The sequence below is a fragment of the Benincasa hispida genome, chromosome 12 (assembly GCF_027475165.1).
Source record: "Benincasa hispida cultivar pf3 chromosome 12, pf3_genome.v1.1, whole genome shotgun sequence".
Classification (NCBI taxonomy): Eukaryota; Viridiplantae; Streptophyta; class Magnoliopsida; order Cucurbitales; family Cucurbitaceae; genus Benincasa; species Benincasa hispida.
Window position 1 is genome coordinate 57,349,478 of NC_143489.1, and position 16,094 is coordinate 57,365,571.

At 31.2% G+C, this 16,094-nt stretch overlaps 1 pseudogene across 1 annotated transcript; it reads left to right on the plus strand.

The window, feature by feature from the left end:
* Positions 1-3,446: 3,446 nt before the first annotated feature.
* LOC120068014 (RING-H2 finger protein ATL16 pseudogene) lies at positions 3,447-4,690 on the plus strand (annotated as a pseudogene). Its single transcript, XR_016525062.1, has one exon. The product of XR_016525062.1 is annotated as an RING-H2 finger protein ATL16 pseudogene (transcript).
* Positions 4,691-16,094: the final 11,404 nt, after the last annotated feature.

The window sequence follows — 16,094 nt, forward strand, 5'->3', positions numbered from 1 at the left end:
TATAAAAAAAATGTCAAAATACTTATTGAAATAGTAAAAGAAAAAAAAACACTGATAGACTTTTGTCAGCGTCTATCACATAGTATCAATGATAAACTTCTATCAATTTTTATCACTAATAAACTTCTATAAACATCTATCAAAGAAGATTAAATTTTGTTATTTTGTGTAAATAGTTTTTCTTATTTTTTTTATTTTTGAACATCCCCTTTATTTAAAGTCAAGTCTAATTAAAATTTGAATATAAACTTTATCTATAAATTGATTAAATTATACTCTCAATTTTTTAAGGTGGCTTTTTTTTCTCTTATTTTCGTAGTTTATTACTATTTGTTATTTTTGCAGCTATGCCTTTTCTCCCATTTTTCTTTTGTTTGATATACTACACCAGTCCCTTGTTTGTTTGCTTTTTTTCTTTTTCTTTTTTGTCTTCTTTTTTTTTTTTTTTTTTTTTTAAATCAGTTGTCGTTATCAATTAGCGAAGGAAAAGATCATTATTTCGTAAGTTCAAAAAATTTCTTAAAGTTTAAGTAATTAAAAAGTCGAAGTGGCAAAAAATAGAGTGATATAATTTTTTGTTCACATCTATATGAAGAAAAACATTTTTTAAAAAATTAATCCAACTTTTTAAAACTATTTTAAAGAAATTTTAAGCAATTAAAAAGTCAAAGTAGCAAAAAATATAGAGTGATATAATTTTTTTGTTCACATCTATATGAAGAAAAACATTTTTTAAAAAATTAATCCATTTTTTAAAACTACTTTTTATTTATTATGATATTTTTAAAACTCCCTTTTAATAATCTAAAATCACTCATTAAATTATACTCAACACACTTTAATTTAATAATTTTTTTAAACGCACCTATAAAAAAGATCAAATTTGTTTAAAAAGAACTTTTCCTAAAGTTATTTCAAACACATTTCATTTGAATGTGCAATGAAATTAATAATTTTCTTTAAAAGAAAATTAAGTAGGGAAATCCACTACAAATTTATCAATAAATCAAACAATATCCAACCAGCGAAATTTATAAGTTAAATTATAGAAAATATCATTGAACTTTCAAAACTTTCGATAGTACTCATAAAAATGAAAATCTTTAGTATCTCCTTTCAAAATACTCTAAGGTTTTAAAAAATTTCTTTTACTATCTGTAACCTCCTTTCTTTAAAAAAAAAAAAAAGGAAAAAAAAAGGTGTTTTGAAATGTGCTTATGGTTTATAGTCTAACCATATAGACATTTAAACTCAATCATGACATTATTTGAATCTAGCTACAAAATCAAGCATATGAAAATAATACTCAAACTTGATAATTAGAAGTTAACATTAAGTTAAAAAAACATTCCAAAAAATATAGAAAAAAATATTTCTCTTAGAATAATTGTTAGGGACAACGGACCTCCACCATGGTATGATATTGTCCATGAATGACACCTTGAGCACTCTTTGTTAAGGACAATGAAACTCTAGATATCTTCACAATGGTATGATATATCCACTTTCGATATAAACCCTCATGGTTTTACTTTTAAAACCACCCAAAACGCCTCGTATCATTGGAGATAATTATCATCCCTTATAAACCTATGACCATTCTTTTATTTAACCGATATGGAACTTTGATTGCATTTTCATCTAACAATAATCTTGTCCCAAAAAAAGATTGCTAATAGTTAGCTAAAAAACTAACTTTAGTTTTAGAATTAGGAGTGTTAAGAGATACTATTTGAGGGAAAAAATTATTTGAATTATTTGATGCGTTGATAAGGAAGGAAGAATATATTTCTAAAACGGACAAACAAATGTATCGATTTCATTTTTTATTTTCTATCCCAAGGTTGGTTTGATACCTAAACATAATAATGATTATGTTTGATTCTTTTCTTCATTTTTTAATTACTTTCCGCCAATTTTGATTCTTCCATTTTTAGTCTTTTAAGAATGGAAAATTATTGAGGGTTTAAACTGAGTTATATAAAATCCACCAAAATTTATAGATAGAAAAAAATATCAAACTATTTACTTATATATATATATATGAAAAATATTTATACACATTGATAAACTTCTGTCAGTGTCTATCAGTGATAGACTTCTATCAATTTCTATCAAGACATTGGTAGGCTTCTAACATCTATCAATCTCTATTAAAAATAAATAAATAAAATTTTTCTATTTTGAATAAATAGTTTTTCTTATTTTGAAAACATAGATTTAGGGGGCAAGCAAATAGTTGATTATTATAGTCTTATATTATTATAATTGGGTTATAATAATTTGTGTTTGGGAAGTAGATTATTTTAGTTTAGATTATAATAGTATGTGTTTGAGATGCAAACTATTTTAGTTTAAGAAGAAAATAGTAAACATTATAACAAAGAATAAAAAAATGATAATATAAAATATTAAATACTGTAGAAAATAGTAAATACAGTTAGAGTTTTGAAATAATGTTGACTGTAGCTAATTGAGTAATACAAAAGAGTATTTACTGTAGCAAGGAGTGATTATTATAGTTTTAGTTCTTGTCCTAAACACGCCCTTAGTAGTAGAATATTTTTATTAAATCATATATTCGAATTTCTTTTATCTCCTCATACATATATATATATATATGTATATATGAAAATGGACAAAATCTTACCAAAAAAAAAAAAATAATAATAATTAATGTCCACATCAATGACAATTTAAAAAAAGTGGAACTATTATATTACTTTAAAGCATTAATTTTATTTCTGGTTGCAAATATTAAAAAAAGAAATTTTTTTAATTTTTTAATTTTTTTCATACCAATAGAGATGGAGAATACGAACCCCAAACCTTTTGATTGCTAAGATATACGAAAAAAATCACTAATTACAAATTTATAATATATCAATATAATTTGAGTAACAATCTAAGACATAAAAGTTTTATTTTTAACAGCAAAATATCAAGAAATTCCCTCCTAACATTAGTGTAAATGCACAAACCCATTAAATACACACATACAAAGTTAAACTAAACTTAAATAATGATAATAACTTTGAGATTTGTGTCTATTTCGATCTTAAACTTTCAAATTAAATTAATTTATTATATAAAAAATTAAATTTTATCTTTTAAAATTCTAAAATTTTAATTTTGGGTCTATTATATTCATTATATTGTTTGAAAAGAAAAATAAAATTTGAGAACCACTTATATAAGTTTAATGTGAAAAAAGTACAAATTATTACACAAATGGTTGCTCTTTTATTAATATATCACCATTATAAAATATCATATCTCAATTGAAAAAATAAAAAAAACGATCACATTTTAGTTAGGAAACCAAAAACGATCACATTTTAGTTAGGAAACCAAAAACATAGTGTAATCATATATCGATAAATCATAATTGAATCATAACTTAAAGAGAGAAAAAAAAAAAAAGTGTAAATTAATGTTCATCGTGCAACCCACATATTAATCCAAGTTTCGATTACGTAATCAAAGTACACAACTTTCAAGACAAGCACAATTTTTTCTAACCTCCCGAAAATAAAATAATAAAAATAAAAAGGTCTTCCAAATTTCTGTGCTCGTCTTCTCCAAGTTTCCCCTTTTTTCAAACCGAGTCCCTTCCACTCTGCAACTCCAAAATTTTCCTCTCAAAATTCTCCCATTAATGGCCCAAACCCTCATCTCTCCCTCTACCAGTCCCCTTCATTCTTCCAACCCTGTTTCCAGTTTTCCGATCATTGCCGTCGCTGTCATCGGAATCTGCGCCACTGCGTTTTTACTCGTCACCTATTACGTCTTCGTCATAAAATGCTGTCTCAACTGGCAACGAATAGAAATCCTTCGCCGGTTTTCTCTCTCCCGTCGCCGTGAAGAGACTTTAATACTCCGGCAGCCAGCAGAGCCACGTGGGTTAGACCCATCAACGATCCAATCAATCCCACTTATTAGTTACAAAAAACCCATTAACGAAACTACCAGCGGCGGCGAATGCGCCGTTTGTCTGACGGAGTTTCAAACGGAGGAGCAATTGAGGAAAATTCCGATTTGTAGTCATCTCTTTCATATTGATTGCATCGACATTTGGCTTCAGAATAATTCCAATTGCCCACTTTGCAGAACCTCAATCTCCGCTCAAAATTGGCTGATTCCAACCGATCAAGCCCCTTCCCCTCAAGATTTGGGCCTCAATACCGGCAGCCACATTTCCGTCGCCGATGAGAATTTCGTTGTGATTGAACTGGGTCGGAATCTAGATCGCCGCCGACATCCGGCGTTGGGGTCCAGCGAAGCGGCGGAATCGGGGAGAAAGTTTAAGAAGGTTACGAGTATGGGGGATGAGTGTATTGACATGAGGGAGAAGGATGAGGAGTTCATAGTGCAGCCGATTAGAAGGTCGTTTTCGATGGATTCATCCGGCGACCGGCAGCTGTATATGGCGGTGCAAGCGGCGGTGCGGGAGAAGGGTGACGGTGAGAATGGAGTTGAAGTTGAGGGTTGTAGTAGCAGAGTACGAAGATCTTTCTTTTCTTTTGGGAGTGGCAGAGGATCTAGAAATGCAGTTTTGCCCATTCAGTTTCAACCTTAAAAGACTCTGTTTCTTTCTTTTTTTTTTTTTTCCTTTCTCATCATTGTAATTTGTAATTTGGTAATATAGGTTATAGTATATTGTTGATAATTGTTTGATTTTGGTGGAAAATTTTACCTTTTGATTCTGATTTGTTGGGGTTTTGAGCGTGAAAATTTTTCGTTTTGGTGTTTTTTTTTATCACAAGAACCGTATTCAAAGAAGGGTATTAACATCAACCTAACGAATGAATTTGGAGTGTTTGGGCCATGAAGTTGGGTTGGCTAGAAAAACTACCCCAATATTTGACTCGTCAAATTGATAACTTCAAAGAAATTTGTTGAAAATACAAAATATGTAACTAAGTGAATGCAATAGAAATAAGTGTTAGGATTGATTTTAGACCAAAAGTTATAATTAGACATGAAATAAAGAGAAGCAACAAGTCAAGAAAATAGTAAGATTTTTAGGCCATAAATATAAATCGTACCTTTAGGCTCAAATTAAGGTGCTCAACCTCGACCAAAATCGAACATCTTCCTCTAAACTCATTTTGGTCATAGGGTGATATTTTGAACCCTAGCCAAAAGCGAACTCAAACACGTCTCTATTGGAACAACCTAGGTCAATCACCTCTATAAATACATCAATATAACTTCATATGAGGTAATTGAAATCATACTCTCAAACTCTCTAATTTCCATATTCTTCACACTTTGACTTAAGTATCGAGTGTGTGTGGCGACCACCACATTGTGTGCAAGTTTTCTCTTTTGCATGTCATATTTTTATTCCCTTTAAACAAATTCACTACTTGTGTCATGTGAAGGTCAAGTGGGTTTATATATATATATATATATATATATATATATATATATATATATATTTGAATATTTCTTGAATTTTTCAATTGTAAATTTTGTAGAATAGTATAGTTGAGTTAGGTGTATGTCGAAACCATTTTAGACAATTGCTCAAGTAAGAGATACACTATCGATCAAATTTGGACAAAATTTGAACTATAATTACAACTTTTTTTTTTTTTTTTGTATTTAGTTGTATATCAAGACTTATTTGTATTATATGATATAAACTTTTGATAATTTTTTTTCAATTTTTAATCTCACACAATTTAAAAAAAAAAAAGTTATCAAACCAAATTTTGTTTTTGTTTCTTTTTTTCTTTCTTTCAAGAAACATGAAAACAAAATAGTGACCAAATATATTACTATTCCTAGTTCTTAAGAATAGAGAATATAAAACAGGAAATAAGAATGTAAACAAATGGTCCGTACTAAATAAAATTATAACTCCATCTTTGTGCCTCAAAAGGGAAAAAAACAAAAAAAAAAAAAAACGAAAAAGTTCCATCTTTGGTGTACTTAACAAAATTATTAAAGAAAAACCATTAAATTTTAAACCAAAAAAAAAAAAAAAAAAAAAAATCAACCATTTTGTTTTGATCTCTCCTAATTAGAATAATAAAAAATATATCAGCTAGTCTCAATTATGCTATGCCACCTAAGATGTGGTTTGTTCTCTTGCTGAATAATTAACATGTAATACCTCTTATGAGTTTGGTGATACAATCTTCATTCTCGTAGTATTTGTTGACTAAAAAAGAAAAAAAAAGTACGAAAAACACCTCTCTCTCCTTCACTCATATATGCAACAAAACTTTACCAAATTTAGAGTTTATTGCAAAGAGAATGTGGAATTAGATTTCTCTTTATCTTTCTCACGAAAAAATCACGATCTTCCAAAAAGAAATCCATTATCTGAAAATCACACGGAACAATTCTCCACTAATCTCAATTACAAGAGCATCCTCTTAAAGTTTTTAATTATTCACATTTTTCCCTATCTCCAACTAGAGAATACAAAAAGCATTTAATTAGAGTTAGCACACTAAGCTTAAAGTGTTTTTAATTGGGACATTTTATAGGCTTGGAGTTCATCCTCATTCTTCAATTTAACCGATGTGGAACAAATTATATTTCTAATATTTTGCCAAAATCCAATATCTCTCACGACTTTCGTTCTATTTTTACCTTTAATAAATTTGCAGCCGTTTATATGAATATTGAAGAGTTGAAAATGAAGGTAATTAAAAAGAAAATAAAAGCAAGAAGCATACACAACAGATTGTTAAAGTGGTTCGGCAAATATGAGAAGGAGCAAGTTTTATTGAATCAAACGAGATTTTTTAACAGCAGCATTATAAATGAGTTTTTCTTTTCATGCATCTCTAGTTTCATCTAATGAAGTCTATTTATAGGCTAAGTCATGCATCCAATTATGTAATTACTCCAAATTTTTTTTATTTCATAAAAGAATAACATGAAAGGTCAAGAACTAAAATGAGATTTAAATAAATAAAAAAAAAGTAATCTAGACATTGATGTGAAACCATTAATTACTTCAACATTAAAGTCTCTTGGGTAACTATTTCATTTTTTGGTTTTTGTTTTTTGAAAATTAAATTTACTTTTTTCCCATTTTTTACAACAATTTGTATCTTTATTAAATATAATGGTTGAATTCTTAGTTAAATTCCAAAAACTAAAACTAATTTTAAAAGCTACTTTTTTAGTTTTTAAATTTTGGCTTGGTTTTTTAAACTATTGGTAAAAAGTAGATAACAAAGAAAGAAATTTGGGGTAAAAATTATTGTGGGTGTCCCGTCTACTTATTACACAAGCAAGACTTTATAACTTGTGTTCTGTGAGTCCAATTTGGGGCTAATTTTTAGGTTGGCCCATCTTGAAAGCCTTAGGATTTTTTTAATGTGATATGGGGATGACCTAAGGAAAAAGAGAGTGAAAAAAGAAGCAAAAAACCGAAGAGAAAGACAGCAGCTCAATTTTTCAATGACATCTTTCACAAAGTTGTCGATTATTGAAGTTTGAACCTTTGGATCGTGCTAAAATATGGTTAGCCTGTTTAGGACACATAGAATCTCGTTTTGAAAGGTTGGATCGTAGTTTGAAGCTCTGGTTTGTCTGTAATTACTACCGAACAAAATCTACAGAACTGAGTGATTTTCATTCTTTTTATCTCTTAAGTGTTCATCTTTCATGTATGAATGTATTGGTGGATAGTGAATCTTTGTATGACTGATTTGGGTTCTTTTTCCTCAATTTTATCATAATAAGAGGAGTTGATAAGGGTGGACTTCTTATAAGTCTCATGGTTTTTACCCTTTACATCGAAGGGGTTTTCAACATATAATTCGTGTGTGCTCTTTGCTTTTAGTCTTCCATAATTTTTTTGTTTATTATTGTCCATTGTTAGTTGATTGCTTGGTAATTATTTGTGCTGGGTTGAAATCCCAAACGCAGCGTAAAAATTTTTAGATCATTTTCAGATTTTAATAGCCAATTAAAAGAGAAAATAAAATCTAGAAACCTTTAGTTTCGTTGACGATCCTTGAGAGATTCACCAACTTTTTGGATCTATGATCTTGATTTCTCTGCAAAACAAGTGAACACTACCAAAAAGATTTTACTAGTGTTGTCTATGCACTAGTGAGATAGAATAGGTGAGATTATCTGAATTTTCTTCAAAGAAAAATCTCAAAACACCAAAAACCAGAAAGATCACAAAAATAATTATGTGATTAGGGACAACTGAGAGAGGAGGAAATTAGGGAGAAGATCTCTCTTCTACACCCATATAACTCACCATTTTTGGGAGTTATAACTAAATTATTTAAAATCATTATTTATTTAATTAATAAATTAAATTAAATTAAATTAATTTAATTAAATAACACTAAATTTATTTGATTTGAAAAATAAATTAAATTTAATATCTCATATTTAATCAAATGTGCATTAGAATCATATTCTAGTACATCCCTCTTTCATAACCTATAGTTTTAATTCAGTTAATTTAATTTAATCAAATTAAATTAAATTAAATAATTAGTTAATCCTTCAATTAATTAATCATTAAATTAAATATCACATATTTAATTTAACCTTATAATTAAATCACATTCAATTAATAGTTTTAATATGCATTTAATGCACATTAATTTTAACCTATAGTTTTAATATGATTTCTATTCATATTAAATTTAATATTTGAACTCCTTCAAATATTTAATTCTCCACTAAATTAATTTTTAAATCAAATTTAAAATAAATTTATATTATAAAGTTTAATTAAAATATAAACTTTATATTATAATGTATCATCATACATCATATTCTTTCCCTTAGTAAATTTAAACATTTCAAATTACTTTGATTACCTCAATACCCTTTATGAGCTACCTGTGAGACCTAATTGACTTTTAGATCAGAAGCTCCAACGACATGAGATTAATTGGTTAAATTTGTTAACCAAGTTAATCAATATTCGTTAACTATGGGTACATTCCACTATAGACCCATAGTTGCACACTTCTCACTGCAGATATATTTTTGTATCCATGGATATCGACCAATAATAGCAAGTTAGTCCTTCACGAGTGTTTGTAACACTATCTAGGTCATTTTATCGTTTTATCCCTAGGTTACCTCTACATCCTTAAGGATCAGTGCTCCTTTAATGAACATCTTATTTGTGATCCAACCATCAAACAAAAACCCTCTCAGGCTAGTGAGAACGTAAGACCCTCTATTCAAGTCCAAGAGACATCACTTAAGGGAACACTCATCTATTTTCCCTAAAGTCAGGGAGAAGTGAATTCCATCTTGTGAAATAATGTTCCCAGCTTCCCATTCAATCTTGCCCTCAAAATGGCAGGTTTATTGAGTCGGCGATTTGGCCACTCTCATCCATACAAATCAAAGGACAATCTCTCATGAACAGGAGTGCATAACTCACTTAGGATTAAGATTAAGTTGCCTATGTCTTCCTAGTGAAATAGAAATCTGACTAGTCAATGGAGTTACATCTAGTGGTTAATTTTTCGTGGTTTGGTCTTATGCAAATTTATTGCATAGGATACCTCACTCGCATGTCCCATACATTGCATTTGAATCAAATACAAAGTGGGTTGTATCTATAGTGTCACTAGGATAAAGTGTTGGGGTTGATGCCCTAAAGTCTCGTGTCCTGTAGTTTGTAAACAATTTGTATGAATGCTTGTGTTGTATAATATATGATATTTACTTCTCATCTTGTTTTTGCCCAGTTGCATGTTTTATTTTCTTTACCATAAACCAATAAACATAAAATCTCTGGTTATCTGTATGTAACTTAAGCATGTATGATCACATACAAGTGGATCATGTCTTGAGTGATAACCAAAATGGTCTGTAGTATATGGATATAGGAGGGAAACCTTATCCTGGTAACGCTACGGATGTGGCCCACTTTGTGGAATGGTCACAAGTGTTGTGACTTGTCATAGATGGTCTGATCCTGATCATTCCTATACAAAGAGTTTGTATAAGACTTGACCACGAAGTGTTAACATCTCGTTATATAACACCGTTCATGACAGAGACTTCACTAGGATGACCCTCGGTAACATGACCTCAATCCTGGGTGAGTTGGGAACTCCTGCCATTGAAGGCGGTCCTTTGATTTGTATGGGTGCAAGTGGCTAGGTCGCCGATTCAAACCTACCATTTTGGGGATTCATCTGATTTGAGAGTTGGGAACTCAGCTACACAGGATGAAATTCTCTCCTTCCCTGAGGTAGGGGTAAGTAGATAGATAGCTCCCTTAAGGGCTGATTCCAAGGCTTGAACGATGTGGTGCCACATACCTTCTCTTGGCCCGAGAGGTGTTCACACATAGTTGGACTATGTTGAATGGTTCATTAGAGAAATCAGTGGTACTTAAGGAGTAAGATGTAACTACATGGGCAAAATGGTAAAGTGGCCCAGTTGTACTTACGAGCATCTGTGAAGGGTCATTGTACTCATGATTGATTATATCCGTTGGACACAGAAATATATATGTGGTAATAAGAGTTCAACTGTTGGTCTTTATTGGAGTGCTTGAAAGTTAACGGATGGTGAATCTGTTGGCTAAAGAGTTTAGTCAGCTATTCACGTACTATTGGAGCTTCAAGCCACAGGTCCATTAGGTCCCTTAGGCAGCTTGGATAATGTCGAGAATTAGTGTTTGGGTCAGTTTGAAATGTTCAAATTGACAATAGGGAGTTCGATTATATATGATATAATTGGATTGGTTAATTATATATGATATAATTGACTAAATGTATGAGATACATTATTTTGGAGGAAATTAGATATAAATATGATTTATATCAAGTGGAGGAGAAATTACTATAGTAGATATGTGATATCAAACTATAGGGTAAGAATATAATATGATTATATTCATTAATTATTAAATTGGTTAATTATATGATAATTTGCCGAAAACCTTTCCTCGGTCGTGCGTTAGTAGGAGAATCCGAAGTCGGTTATTGTAACCGAAGAATAAAATGAAAATTTGTTTCATTTTGTAAAAAGGTTCGAAAATTCGCAATCGGTGTGAAAACGTAACGATCGCCTAACTTGAGAGCCTATACGATAGTAGCTCATTGTCTAAACGATCGCACACTAGCGCCTAAACGATCGCACGCCTGTCCCTAAACGATCACTTAGCTTTCCTAAACGATCGCATAACATGCCTCGTTTTCTAAACAATCGTCTACCTTTTATCAAAACGATCGCTTAGTAAAATCTACACGATCGTGTAACTTCTTCTAAACGATAAGTATCCTTGCTATGCGATAGCTCTTTCTCTCCCATTTGCTTATCGTCTACATGATCTGTCTTTTCTTCTACCTCTACCAAATTCACCTAAGACCACAATTTGGATTTTCACTCCGAGAATACCAAGGGCTCCAACTGGTGGTGTCGTCCCCACTGTTCACTTGTTCGTGCTTGTTCGAGTTGCTGCCGTTCGTGTAGACGATCGTACTGCTGTAGCCGACTGGTTTGCTAGCGATAGGGTTCGCGTTGAGATTCTTCCATTGCTTCTGAGTTCGACGTTTGAAGAGAGTCTTCAAGTGGTATGAGAACTTTTTCCCTTGTATTTTATTGTTCGAAGCATGTTGTTAATTAGTGTTAATTAACATAACTATCTGTTGGAATATATATGTTATATTTCAGTCACAATGAAATCGAAAAGATCCGAATGCGGTCATGGATGTTCTTCGTTAAGAGTTCCTTCATAAAGTACCTTGCCTTTACCTTATCCATATTATAGACCCTTTAGTCTGTATCTTGAATACTGATCTTTATATGTCTCCACATACAGTTCAGGACTCGTACAACAATCTAAGATGTTAGTCTATTGGATTAGGGTTATTTATGTAAGATAAATACAAGATGAGCAATAACTATTTATTGTAATAAACATTAATAATATTTTATTAATGATGGATCAAATGTTACATTTACTATCTACGAGTTTTAGGGCAACAATTTGGTGATTTATTTGTGATGCTTTGAAGAACAAATATTTGGTTGATTGTTTTGGAGGAGATCCTAATTGATTTTTGTTATATTGTTTGGGTCCTATCAGCTGGTATCAGAGTAGGTTTTAATTTAATCATTGTTATAGAGTCTACTAGTAATAGTGGAGATAGTTTAATGATAAAATTTGAAGGGATCGAATCCTTACAGAAGGGTGTGAACGCCTTTCATTTAGATAATTGATTTTTAAAGAAACAAAAAATAGAAAACAAATTATGCATTTGTTGATTCCTTTAGTTCTCTTCTTCCACCGTTGTTAATAGTCTTGAACTTTTCCAACGTAGAAGGGCACCACCAATGAGGTTACCTTGCTATTCTCTAGGATTCAAAGAACTTGGAAGTGTGGTCTCCAAGAACTTTGAGGAAAATGGTAGAGAATTCTAGAGAGAAGTTAGAGAGAAGGTAGAGACTAGGTTTTTGTGTGATATAAAAAACTTACCTAAAATGGCTATATGGATGTATTTATATAGAGAAGGGTTAACCCCTTCTCCAAGAATTTTCTTTTATGCACTTAATGCTAATTAATTAAATAACCCTTATTTAATTATTTAATTAATTGACACATTAATTAAATAACCATATATTAAATCTTATTTAATATATATTTAATTAATCATCATAAATATCATATATTTATGCTAACCTTCAATCTCCATTATTTCTTAGTCAATTAAGTGACCATTAATTAATTAATTAACTATATTAAATCATATTTAATATAGAGTTAATTAACATATAAATATCACATAGTTATATGTATACATCTCATTATGAATCTAATTCATATGTCTATAATATTTGAATCTTATTCAAATATATCTCTCTTACATAATTTGGAGTAAAGATCATATCTATGATAACCATTATATATTAATCTCATTTGATTTGAACAATTCAAATCATTCCTTGTTTCTATCCTTTTGTGAGCTAGCAAGGGGACCTTATGGATCTACAAATTAGAAGTTCCAATGATATGAGATAATTGATTAAACTCCTTTAATCCAATTAATCAATATTCATTAACTATCGATCATTCCACTAAAGATCGATAGCTGCACTCTTCGCACTGTAGATATATTTCTGTGTGCATAGAGATGACTAATCAACAGAGTGATGACCTTTCACAAATGCTCATAACTACAGTTGGGTCAAAATACCGTTTTACCCCTATAGTTACATCTAACTCTTTAAGTGCCACTGATTCCTCTAGTGAACAAATAGTTTATAGTCCCACGGTAAACTAACACCTCTCGGGCTAGTGAGAGGTTGAGACCTCATTATTCAAGGCTTGAAACCAACTATTAAAGGAGCAAATTATCTATTTTCCCAAGAAATGGAAAAGAGTGAATTTCATTTTGTGTAGCTGTGTTCCCAACTCCCTAATCAGAAAAATCTCCAAAATGGTAGGCTGATTGAGTCAACTATCATGGCCATTCTCACTCATACAGATCAAAGGTCTTCCATCATAAACAGGAGTTCACAACTCACTCAGGATTAAGGTCAAGTCTCATATGGTCATCCTAGTGAAATGTATGTCTCTTCTAGTAACGGTATTATATAGAGAGTTTATTCATTTCGTGATCTGGTCTTATACAAACTCTTTGTATAGAATACCTCCACTCACATGTCTTCACATGAACGATTAGGATCAAATCATTTGTAGCATTCTACAACAATTATAACATCTACAAAGGGGGCCATATTCGTAGTGTCACCAGGATAAGGTACCCAATCTTATCCATATACTATAGACCATTTAGGTTATCACTTAAACATGATCCACCTATATCTCTCCACATACATGTTTAAGTTTCATCAGATAACATTGGATCTTAGTTTATTGGATTGAATTAATGCAGTCTAAACGTCAATAAAATACGGTATTTTATTAGAAATGTAATTTGTCTTTACAAGCCACAAGATACATGAGATTTAGGACATAAACTCCAACAAAAATTAACATCAACCAAACATTCCATCTGGAAACCGATGATGGAGGATTTGTTATATTGCAAAGATTTGTTTGATCCAATTGATACAACCACAAAAGCAGATGACACAATTTGTAAACCTGCAAAACCAGAGAAAATGGAAGAAAAAGATTGGGAAAAGTTAAAAAGAAAAACTTTGGTGACTATTAGGTACTGGGTTGATATTAGCATTTTCAACCATGTATCTAAGGAGTCCAACTCATATGAGTTGTGAAAGAAATTGAAAGATCTTTATGAAAGGAAAACTGCATATAACACAACTTCTTTAATTAACCAACTTGTTAATTTGAAATTGAAGGGCGGGAAGTTTGTTTCTAAGAATTTTAGTGACTTTCAGGATATTATTAATACTAACTATTATGAAGATTGATTTTGATAATGAATTGTAGGCTTTGTTCTTGTTGAGTTCTTTGTCGGACAGTTAGGAAACCTTGATTGTGACTATTAGTAACTCTGCTCCATAAGGTGTTTTGTCTTTGGATGTTATCAAACAAAGCATGTTCAAAGAAGAGATAAGAAGAAAGAAGGCGAGAGTTGATAATTCACATGCTTTTGTTGCTGAGAATCATGGAAGAAACAAGAGAAAGGGACCAAAAGACCATGGTAAGTCAAAAGGGAGGTCCAAATCTAGAGTTAAAGAGACTAGGACATGTCATTATTGTAACAAGCTCGACCATATAATTTTTTTTTTTGCTATCGTTGGAAGAAAGTACAAAGTAAGAAGCAAAACTCACAAAAAAGGAAAACGATAAAAATACTGCAGCAATTATTTCTTAGAGTGATAATGTTATCACCTCAATTTGTGCAACTAGTGAATGTCATCATGTAGAGAGTTCAAATACAGATTCGATGGTAGATTCAGGTACTTCATACCATTATGTTCCCAAAAGAGAGTATTTCAAACTATCAATCTTATAATTTTGGTAGTGTGAAGATGGGAAACGAGACCTCAACTAACATGGTTGGGTTAGGTGATATTTGTGTGAAGACAAGTGTTGGGTGCATGCTTAAATTAAAAAATGTGTGTCATATTCCTGATTTACGGTTTAACTTGTTGTCTACAAATGTCCTTGATCAAGAAGGATTTCGACATACCTTTTATGATGGTGAGTGAAAATTGTCTAAGAGTTCAATAATAGTTGCTCGAGGTGAGTTGTGTTGCTCTTTGTATAAAACAAACTTGAGCATATGTTCTTCTGAATTGAATGTAGTCGAAGAAAAGAATTCTCCAAATTTGTGGCATCAAATGCTACAACATATGAGTGATACGGGGATTAAACTATTGGCAGGTAAATCTCTTATACCTGCTGATAAAATAGTTTCTCTTGACCTTGAGTTCATTGTTTGGCAGGTAAACAACATAGAATTTCCTTTTCTAGGAAGTCTACCAGAAGACAAGGAAGATTGGAGTTAATACATTATGATATTTGTGGGCCTATTGAGATGGAGTCACTTGGTGGTAATAAATATTTTGTCACTTTTATTGATGATGCTACTTAAAGAACTTGAATGTATATGCTGAAGACTAAAAGTCAAGTGTTTGAGATTTTTAGGAAGTTTCATGTCATGGTAGAAAGGGAGACTTTAAGAAAATTGAAGTGTCTTCGATCTGACAATGGTGGTGAGTATACTTTGAATAAGTTCAAGTATTATTGTTCATAACATGACATTAGACATGAGAAGACAGAGCTTGACACACTACAACACGATGGAGTTGCTGAGAGGATGAATAAAACCATTGTGGAGAAGGTGAGGTATATGCTTAGAATGTTTGATCTTCCTAAGACATTTTGGAGTGAAACAGTGCAATGTGCTGTGTATTTGATTAATCAATCTCCATCAATTCCTCTTGGTCTATACATTCTAGAAAGAGCATGGAAGGGACACGATCCTACTCATTTGCATCTCAAAGTCTTTGGCAGCAAGGCATACATGCATGTGCCTAAAGAATACAGGTCAAAGCTTGATTCTAAGACAATTTTGTTGGGTATGGGGATGGAGAGTATGGTTATAGGCTCTACGATTTATAAAAGAAAAAGGTTGTGAGAAGTATAGATGTAATATTGTTTGAGCACGAGAAGGGTGCAAATCTTC